Below are 8,125 nucleotides of genomic sequence, written 5' to 3'. Positions count from 1 at the left end.
GAGTCTCGCGTTCGCGCAGAGTTCTTCGCTCTGCGGCAAGGGCAGATGTCCATGCGTGATTACGTCCAGAAGACGCGACACCTGGCGTCATGCATCGTGACCAAGCCAATCGACACGGCCTCGCAAGTCCACGTATTTGTGTTCGGCATGCGCGAGGGTATGACCCGCTACTGCCTCACTAGAGCTGAGCCCTCCTCTCTCGAGGAGGCGTTTGCACTCGCGATTCGCGAGGATTACATGGTCGCTGCATCGTACGCCGCAGCCATACCTGCGGAAGCCCGGGAGTCTACCCCCGAGCCCATGGAGATCGACGCCATCAGCGCGTCGAGCAATCGACGTCGCGGGTCCTACCGCGGCAGCTCTGGACGAAGCAATCGCTCCCTCATTTGCTTCCGTTGTGGGAAGAAGGGTCATCGCGCGGCGGAGTGCCGCGCGCCAGCTCCCGTCGTCTCTCACGTCGACGCGGAACACTCCTCGGTCGCTCATTCAAAAAAGACCAGGACCAGTAGGTGCGGGGCGCCCTACTGGCTTTGACAAAGGACCGGGCCCTCCGGTGGCAGCCCAACCTTCGAGCCCTCCCGTGCTCCAAGCACACACCAATGCTACCACTACGCCGGGCGACTCGAGACTGATCATCGTCAGCCTCCACGTCACCGGTGCCCGGCGACCACTGCGCGCGCTCCTTGACTCAGGAGCGACCAACAACTTCTTTCGCGCGTCGTGTTTGTCGGTACTACCCAAGAACGTCCGCGTCCGGAATGGTCCGGGCGAGATCCAAGTCAAACTCGCAGACAATAAGGCTCGCCGCGTTGCGCGGCGTGACGTGTCTTTGTCGTACACGTTCGACGGCTTCCGTAGCAAGGACGACTTCTTGGTGATCGAGATGAACTACGCGTTTGACTGCATCCTGGGCATCCCTTGGCTTGCGCGATATCAGCCAGAGATTGACTGGCTGGCCCAATCAGTCAAGCGTCGACGTGAATTCGACGTGAGCGAGTCTTCACACACCTCTTGATAGCGCCAAGAGACTGGCCCCACGTCACAGTGGTAGACAAAACAGCAACAACACAAGCAGTGCACAGAGCGAGCGATGGCCCTCTCTGCATGGCTTGTGCTACGTTGTTGGACGAAGAGCCCTCGCGGTTTCGCGAGGTAGATGATGAGGTGGTTGAGCAGCGGCTCCCACAGTACAAGACGGTGGTCGAGCAGGGGCTCCCACAACACGAGATGATGGTCGAGCAGGGGCTCCCACAACACGAGACAGTGGTCGAGCAGGGGCTCCCACACAACGAGACGGCGGTAGAGCAGAGGTTACCGCCGAACGATTCGGCGGTCGAGCACATTGGGCTCCCGTCAAACGATGCCGCGGTAGAGCAGGGGCTCCCGCGTGTTCCCGGCCCGGTCGAGTACGGTCTCCCGCGCCTAGAGGAGGGTGATGCATCGTCGAGTAGCAGTGCGTCAGACTCGAGCGTAAGCTCGAGGAAGTCGAAGAAGAAGTCGAAGCGACGACGCCTTAAACCTCGTCGAGACTACACGACCAGCGATAGCCCGCCGATGGAATCGGTCAGCGCGCTGGAGTACGTGGAAGGAGGCCCGAATCGGTCGCGCAGCATCGCAATCGCGAGCCCGCCGCGCGAAGCGGCGGCGATCACACGCCTTCCAGGCTTGTCCTGGAAGAACTTTCTTCGGGACCTCAAGGCTGGAGACGTCGAGCAAGTATGTTTGGTCACCGAGGCAGTCTCGGTGGATGAGGCAGCAAATGCGGTCGCAACGGACAGTGTACGCTCACGTCCGCTAGGTGCTGAACCTAAGTCTGCTCGAGAGGAACGATTCCAAACGCAGTCTTGGGAGGCCTTGCGGGAGTCAGCGAATCCCGTATACGACACCGCCTGCGAGTACGCCGACGTCTTCCCGGATGAGATCCCCGCCGAGCTACCGGCGGATCGTGGAGTTCAGCATGAGATCGACCTCGCGCCAGGTACGAAGTACTGCGTTACCAGACAATGGCCACTTCCGCGTGATCAAGTGAAAGCGATCGATGACTTCTTCGAGGGCCGCCGAAAGGCGGGTCACGTGCGTGAGAGTACCTCTCCCCATTCCAGTCCAACGTTCTGTGTGAAGAAAGCCACAGGGGGATGGCGTATCGTTCATGCATTCAACAAGTTGAATGATGCCACCATCCCCGCGCAGACTCCGATCCCTCGGAAGGATATGGTACTGGACTCCATGGCTGGCAGCGTCATCTACAGCGCCATCGACCTGACCGATGGATTCTATCAGATCCTGATGAGAACATCTGATGTACCTCTCACCGCCGTAAGTACACCGAGCGGGATGCTCTGGGAGTGGCTCGTGATGCCACAGGGCCTCAAGAACGCGCCTGCCACCTTCAATCGCATGGTCTCCCATGTGCTTCGCCCGCTTCGAGACTTCGCGCCGAGTTACTTCGACGACATCTTCGTGCACAGCCGCGCTGAGGGCAACCTCAGTGCCGTGGACGTACATCTGAAACACCTGAGACAAGTCTTCCAGGTGATGCGAGAGAACAAGCTCTACGCAAACCTGAAGAAATGTGTCTTCTGCGCACCGGAGATTCCGGTGTTGGGATGCTACGTGAGCAAGAACGGTGTACGCGCGGACCCTGAGAAGGTATCGTCTATCTGTGCTTGGCCAACGCCGACAAGCCCCACTGAGTTGCGTCAGTGGCTTGGTATGGCCAATTACTTGCACAAGTACACGAAGAATTACGCTGGATTGATCCAGCCGCTGTCCTCGCTGCTGAAGAAGGACGTGATCTAGGAGTGGAAATCGGACCACCAAGCTGCATTCGACTCGGTGAAGAAGAGCTTGGCGTCTGCGCCGATACTGAAGCTTGCTGATGACTCAAAGCCATTTCACGTCGTCTGCGACGCGAGCGATTTTGCCATCGGCTGTGCGCTGATGCAGTTCGATGATGACGAACACGAACGCGTTATCAGCTATCAGTCGCGCCAACTGAAGCCAGCCGAGAAGAATTACCCAGTCCACGACAAGGAGCTCCTGGCAATGCGGTACGCTCTGATCAAATTCAGAGTGTACCTGCTCGGTGAACAGTCATTTGCGGTTTACACTGATCACGCATCGCTGCGGACAGCGATGAAGAGCCCTCACTTGTCGCAACGGATGGCCCGTTGGGTGTCATTCTTCTCCGAGTACATCTTCGCTGTTCACTACAAGCCGGGCAAGAATAACATTCTCGCCGACGCGCTGTCTCGGCGTCCGGACTACGATCCCCGTGAAGCGCTAGGACATCAGCTCGCTGATGAGGACGACGACGAATGTGCGGTCTGCGTGTCGTCAGGCATCAACTTGACGTTGACCACGCCCACACTCCCGCTGGGCGACGAGATTGCTACAGCGTACGATGATGACCCTATATACGGCGCCATCATGAAGCACCTGCGTGCTCCTAGTAGTGACACGCTAAGTGCCCTGTCAAAGACCACGCGGAATCAGATCGATCGATATCGACTGGACGGTAATCTGCTCAAGTACAGCATCGACAGGTTCGATGGACCTCGAGTCGTCGTCCCAAACGACGCTGATCTACGTGCGCGCATAATCCACGAGTATCATGACGCCCCGACTGGAGGACATCTCGGTCGCGAGAAGACGTACGCGGCTCTGTCGAGAGACTTCTATTGGCCGCACATGTACAAGTGGGTACGCAAGTGGGTCCGCACATGTGAAACTTGCCAGCGAGTCAAACCGTCTTCGACGTCTCAGGCCCCATTGCGCCCTCTTCCGGTCGCCACGGAAGCCTGGCGATCCATTTTCGATGGACTTCATCTTCGGTCTTCTGCCCGATACAGCCGGGCGCACAGGTGTACTTGTGTTCGTTGATCGTTTCAGCAAGATGGTCCATCTCGTTCTGGTGGCGGCCTCAATCACCGCGGAAGAGTCCGCGGCCCACTTCGTCGACGTGATTTTTCGTCACCACGGCCTGCCGGAGTCTATCATGTCCGACCGCGACCCGCGGTTTACATCCGCGTTCTGGTCACGCCTCTTCGAGCTCTTGGGAACCAAATTGCTAATGTCAACTGCGGCACATCCGGAGACGGATGGACAAACAGAACGCGTCAACCGCGTCCTTGAAGACGTTCTCCGAAGCTACGCAACTTCGTACACGAGCTGGAGCTCGTTCCTACCGCTAGCCGAGCTCGCACTCAACAACGCCGAGCACTCCTCGACGGGTATGACGCCGTTCTTCGTGAACAACGCTCGCCACCCACGTGTTCCGGCACTTCTCGCCGTGGGTCACCCCACGGATGCTGGCGGCTCCACCCTTGGTGGGGGAGAACCTCCTTCGGTCGACATGGATGCTGAAGCTGCGCTCAGCTCTAGGGACAACGTGTCCGTGTCGTGGTCATCACCGGTACGTGAACCGGTGTCTCAGCACGCACTGGTAGCCTCACCGGTGTCAACAAGCCTGCCGGCGCACTCGACTTCAGGGTTATCTTCGGGTGTAGCCAGTGCGAACGCCCTGACTCGTTCTCCGTCCAAGCAGTCCATCGAGCCTCCTCGGCATACTGCATCTCCGATAACGAGATGGACGTCGGAGAACTTGATCGATCCAGGCAGCAAGACTCGTGAGCAAGAAGTTACACAGCAAACTATACACCGAAACCCTCGGTGCTTCCTGCCGATCGCTCGGCAGTTGCGGAATTCGTCATGCAAAGGCAATCCATCGCAAGGTTCGTACGCGACGCACTGCAGAACGCAGTGGACAAGCAAAAGGAACAAGCTGATAAGCACGGTCGAAAGAACGTGAATGTATTCAAGATAGGAGATCGCGTTCTCCTATCGACCGAGGGAATCCGCGCTTCCGCCGTGACCAACCTCGGCGCCAACAAACTTGCCCCACGCTTCATCGGTCCTTTTCGTGTAACCAAGGCTGTGGGCGACGCCTACACCTTGGACATCCCGTCGTCACTTAGACCCCCCCCGACGTTTTACGTCGGGCGACTCAAGCGGTACTTCCCTGCGACGATTCCTGATTCGATCCAGCAGACGGAGCATGCGTCGGGCGACCAGCCCGACGAGCCTGACGCGCCAGAAAGCCGTCAGCCCCTGGCGCCCGCTCTCGCGGACGATCTCCCTGCTGGGCAGAGCCAAGCACATGCGTCTCCAATCCCCGTAGGCGGGATAACAGCTCCCGATTCGACTGACGAAGCTCCGACGCGATCTGCTCAGCCCGCCAGGCACGATCTTCCGCCCGCTCAGCCCCAACCTGAGCGTCCAACGCGCGGTTTCGAAGCTGCCTCCACCTCGCCCTGAACGTACAGGGCGTCCGCCCGTATCATCGTGAAGGCCCACCACCGATAATTTGACTCGGTGGGTGACGCGCGCTGGATTGTGGAGCGTATCGTTGACCATGAAGATCCCCACAGCTCGACCGCTCAACGAAACGTCCGTAGTCGTGCTCCTCGCGCGGTTCCGACCGCGCGCCGCTACTTGGTACGTTGGCTCGGTTATCCCCCAGAACATGATACGTGGGAGTCCCGCGCCAACCTTCTCCGCGACGTTCCGGACGTGGTCCACGAGTATGAGACCATGCTACTTGAGAAGAAGAATTCCGCGAGTCACCCCGCGGAGACCGTGAACGAGATCGAGAACGGCCACGAGAACGAGCCGCACGAGGAGGCGACAACGACGCCGCGCTCCGACGCGTGCAACGTCGGCGTGAGCCGCCGCGATTAGCCGCCTGATCCATACTGGACAGGGTGTGCTCGTACTTCCCGATCCATCCCGACTCCTCTCCGCTGAGTGGCCGCTCAGCGAGATGTTCCCTCCATTCGCGTTGAGTCGGACGGGTTGAAGTACCACAGGACTCACATCCCTCTCTCACGTGCACGAAGCAGAGTCGGTCCACATCCCATGCGTTGTTGCAGACCTTCACGCGTAGCTCTCCAATCGAATGATCCGCGAGGATCTCCTCGCGATACGTCAACCAGTCGACAAAGCTTTCTCCAGCACGCGACATCCGGTTCCATCGCCGGATGAAGGCACACCAGGAGCGACGAAGTCCCTCACGATCAGCGCCTTCAATGTATTTCTTCCCGCGTCGCACGGAAGCGACGAAAGTGGCTCTTCATAGTGTCGAGCGTATCCGGATTCTCCGCTCCTGACAAGTCGTACAGGTCCCAGGGATCCAGGGCGTCGTCCATCACGCGCGACCGCGTGCTTCCGGCGCTGATCCTCGTGACTGTCGGCTCCGCCGGTCTCGGCTGTCTGGGTTACCGCCGCCGTTAGTGTGTCGATGCTTGCTGCTGTCACCAGCGTCGCGCTGGTGCTAACGTCCGTTGACTGCGTCGTGGTGTCCTCGGCCATCTTCGCTCCGTTGGGTTTTCGAGTTTTCTTCAATTGTGTTCCGTGCGCTTATGTTGCGTAAGCGCAACTTAGAGAGGAGGGTGATGTAATGGGCCCAACTCCAATTACATAAGTAGGTAGATATTTCTTTAGTTATTACATAAGTAGGTAAAGTGGCACACGGGTAGCGTGTGCCAAGGTGTCATCATCTGATTGGTTGATAGTGAGGAGCCAGACTCACTTATTGACCAATCAGATATAGACATGTGTTTGAGTGGTTCACACGAGGCCAGGGGTAGCCGCCCTGGTCCTAAATAAATCAGAGTTGAATTTGAAACAAACCTAAGACTTGGTTTTATTATTGCGAGCTTCCTCCGCATTACAGTGTAAGCTAGTAACGGTATCTCTTACCCCGTTACAGAGTGGCTGACACTTGTCGTTTTGGGCTTTTACTCGAATTTTTAAACCTCCACTGAGTTTATATTGCTCTTTCTATTCACGTAGACCAATCAATGTCTATCTTCCCTTCGCCGATCCAAAAAGGAATGATGTACAAACTCCCCCTTTACAAAACATCATATGCGAATTCATAGTCTGCAGCCAAGTTAGCTGGATAATAAATCCTGTAAAAAAAATATTCTGTAGGATACAGAATACCGGGATAGAAGGGTTAAGATGCCCTCGGAATTGAATACAACGGATGAATCACGAAATGTTAATGCTGATTACGATAGTGAACAGCCAGCAGCTGTGCACATTCAAGAAACGTTTGATGGTGCCGACGGCCAAGCTTCTCAGCCCGTACAGGCAGCGTCTTGACAGCAATTGAGGAGTTCCTACTCAGCTCGCTCGCAAGACGTCCCGATACTGCGCAAGCAGCTCTGACCCAAGTTCGACTAATAGTTCAGAAGTTCCGCGCTCTGGTTACATACTTTCACAAGTCATATGCCGAACCGTATACTTTCACAAGTCATATGCTGAACCATTTAGTTGAGCTAGAAGCTTCACTATAACAGAACATGCCAAACACATGTATTTACTGTTTCGGCACACAGCAAATCATTTGACTTGACTTCTGTATACTTTTGACCTTCTGAGTGTCGCAATAAGACATAATCGACGATTAGAGGTCGCAGCAGAACAGGGACCAGCCGCGCTTCGCTTGGCTGGGCGCCCCTTCGGCGCCCCCGCGGTTCGCTGCGCTCGCAATATGGAGATAGAATGTTCTGGAAAGTGTAGTGCTCGGCTCGCTGGTGAGCTCAGCGCTGGACCCGCCTCGCACCCGCTCACCTTAGTTGGCGCCGCGGCTATGGCACCCACGTCGCCCAGCCTCGTGTGTGTTATCCCAGCGATGGACGTGTGTTTCTCCTATTTTCTCACTCTTTACTTATCTTGAGCGTCTCAAGATAAGTAAAAAAAGTCTCAAGTTGAGACTGCCAAAGGGAAGAAGGGATTCAAAGAGCTCAATCAGGACAACAATCCGGCGCCAAAAGAGTGGTTTACGAACAAGTACTTAGTGGCTTTGCTAGGTCCCATTGCAGCGGTGGTGAAGGTACTCGGGAGCTGTAATTATCCTACATTAGCGTTGGCTAATCCACTAGGGGGTTTCAGACATCATATCAGTTTGTCTCATTTCTTGTCTCATCGTTTTCGAGCGATGAGGCAAAAAATAACCCTGGACCAGCTCATCGCTTGCCTGTCATCGTTGAAAAGCCTTATCATTTTCAAACCTTTTACATAGACTTTTATAAAACAGAACGCTATAAATAAGGGTTTA

This window comes from Phytophthora infestans, genomic scaffold, assembly GCF_000142945.1.
Source record: "Phytophthora infestans T30-4 supercont1.194 genomic scaffold, whole genome shotgun sequence".
In the NCBI taxonomy this organism is placed as follows: Eukaryota; Oomycota; class Peronosporomycetes; order Peronosporales; family Peronosporaceae; genus Phytophthora; species Phytophthora infestans.
This window is presented reverse-complemented; position numbering follows the sequence as displayed.